Raw genomic sequence first — 2,500 nt, 5'->3', positions numbered from 1 at the left:
TTCAACCAATCAATGAGTAAGTCGTATTCGTTTGTCTTTTGAGAGAGCTTTTTAAATGCAAACACCTCCTTTTGTTTTTTGTTTTGTTTTGCAATGATGATGTTATTTTCTGATTGATTTCGAAGACAGTTTCCTAGGAAGACCTTTTGAATTTGCATTTTTTTCTCCGTCTGCTGCTGCTGCTGCTGCTGCTGCTGCTGCTGCTGACAATGATGGTGATGGTGATGCTGCAAGTCGTTTGGACTAACAGCTTCGTGTTGTCTAAATGATGTGACCTTTTTAAAGTGACTTAGGCTCTTTTTTAAATATGATATAGCGTTAGGGTTAGGGTTAGGGTTAGGGTTGCGTTTAAAGTGGCAAAATTTTAAAAATATGATTTGTTGTATTTCTAAAGTTGCTCTACTTCACAATGTCAATTTGGATCCATTTAAACGTTTTTTGTTTCTTTAAATCAAATAAGCTTTTGGTTTTGTTTTGCAGACAACTCTTAATCGATTTTCATCTTAGAAATGAAGTTTTTGTTTCTAAAAGCGAACTAGCTTCTTTCTAAAGCAACACTTTTGAAAGTGAGCTAGCTGTTTTCTGATGCGAATAATCTTTTTAAAAGACTTTGTTCCAGTGAGCTGGACATCTCTGGTGAGACTTTTAAACTGGCTTTAAACCCTTTTAAAATGGTTTGCAGTTGGTTTTACATTCTAAAGCGACTTAGCCTTTTGTTTTGGTTTTGGTGAGCAGAGAACTCTTAACCGCCTTGATGTTCTTTTTACAAATGAAGTTATCTTTTTTAAAAGTGACCTAGCTTTTTCTTCTTAAGCAGCTTTGCATTTTTTGAGAGTGATGTAAACTTTTTATTTATTTGGAAATAGCAAAAGTGAAATAGCACTTTTCAAACATGAATAGTCTTTTTAAAAGACTTTGATCATGCAGTGAGTGAGTGAGTGAGTGAGTGAGTGAGTGAGTGAGTGAGTGAGCTAGACATTTAAGAGACTTTTAAAGTGGCTTAAGCCCTTTTAAAGTGATATGAAGCTTCTTGAATGTGACTTATTATATATTTTAAAGCGACTTAATGTGTTTCTTTAAATGTGACTTAAAATTGTTGGTTAAGTCACATCTACCATTCTTAAAATGAAAACTTGTATTTCTTTTTTAAAGAGACCTTTTGCTTCTTAATTAAAGACTTCTTTTTTTTCTAAAAGGGACTGCAGTTTTTGAAAGTGACCGAGCCTTTGAAAAAAATAAAAAGTAGGCATTTTTCACTGTGCATCTTTTTAAAATGGATTCAGCGTCTTCTGTAATGAAAACTTCTGTCTTGCAAACAAACAAATGTTTTTGAAATTCATTTTGTAGTGTGGTATGGAATTTCTGAAATAGATGTGTAGTATTTTTTAAATAGCAGTGAAGTATTTTGTAAAGTCTTCTTTTAATAAGTGGTTTACACTTTTTAAACGTTTTTGAAAATGAATTTGCTTTTTTAAATGATTTTTGCATTTATGTTCAAGAGACAGAGGGTTTTATTTTTTTTTAAGGATACTTTTTTTTAAGGATACTTAGGCAGGTGGGTATTTCTTTAACCATTTCATGTGCTGGGTTGTTGTATAACAATAAATCAAGCTAAGCTTCCCCAATTCAAATGGTGCATTCTAACCGATTGAAAACAATATTGTTTTATAAATGAGAGTTGAAAAAGGCTGTAGAAAAAGTCTAATTTAACATTTCATAGTTCCACTGTCATTTTGTAGATGTTTTTTTATGAGTTATGTTAGTTACAGAAAAATAATTGGTGCATGAAAGGGTTAAGCGGTTGGGTGTTTTCATAACCGACCGAGGACTTCCTAAGCAGCCGCGTAACTCATTAATCGGCGGGGTATTTGTTAACCGTTAGGGTTAGGGTTAACCGGACAAGAGTTTTTTTTTACCGAACAAGCGTTTCTTAAACCGAACAAGTGTTTTTTCCAGTGAGCAAGTGTTTTTTTTTTAACAGAACAAGTGTTTTTTCCAGTGAGCAAGTGTTTTTTTTTTAACAGAACAAGTGTTTTTTCCAGTGAGCAAGTGTTTTTTTTTTAACAGAACAAGTGTTTTTTCCAGTGAGCAAGTGTTTTTTTTTTAACAGAACAAGTGTTTTTTCCAGTGAGCAAGTGTTTTTTTTTTAACAGAACAAGTGTTTTTAAACAAACAAGTGCTTTTTTTTTTTTTTTTTTTTTTTACCGAAAACGGGTTTTTTTAACCGTACCACGGTTTCTTTAACCGAACAAGAGTTTTTTTTAACCGTAAGACGGTTTTTTAACCGAGCAACTATTTTTTTAAGCGAACAAGTGCTTTTTTAACCGAACAAGGGTTTTTTTAACCGTACCACCGTTTCTTTAACTGAACAAGTGTTTTTTTTTTAACCGCACAAGCGTTTTTTTTAACCGTTAGGGTTAGGGCTAGGGTTAGGGTTAGGGTTAGGGTTAGGGTTAGGGTTAGGGTTAGGGTTAGGGTTACAGGTTTTTTTTTTTTAACA

The sequence above is a fragment of the Hydra viridissima genome, unplaced genomic scaffold, assembly GCF_058129835.1.
Source record: "Hydra viridissima isolate aposymbiotic clone 2 unplaced genomic scaffold, HvirCarnegie_v1 scaffold_14, whole genome shotgun sequence".
Taxonomy (NCBI): Eukaryota; Metazoa; Cnidaria; class Hydrozoa; order Anthoathecata; family Hydridae; genus Hydra; species Hydra viridissima.
The sequence above is the reverse complement of the archived record's forward strand: the minus strand, read 5'-3'. Positions refer to the sequence as shown.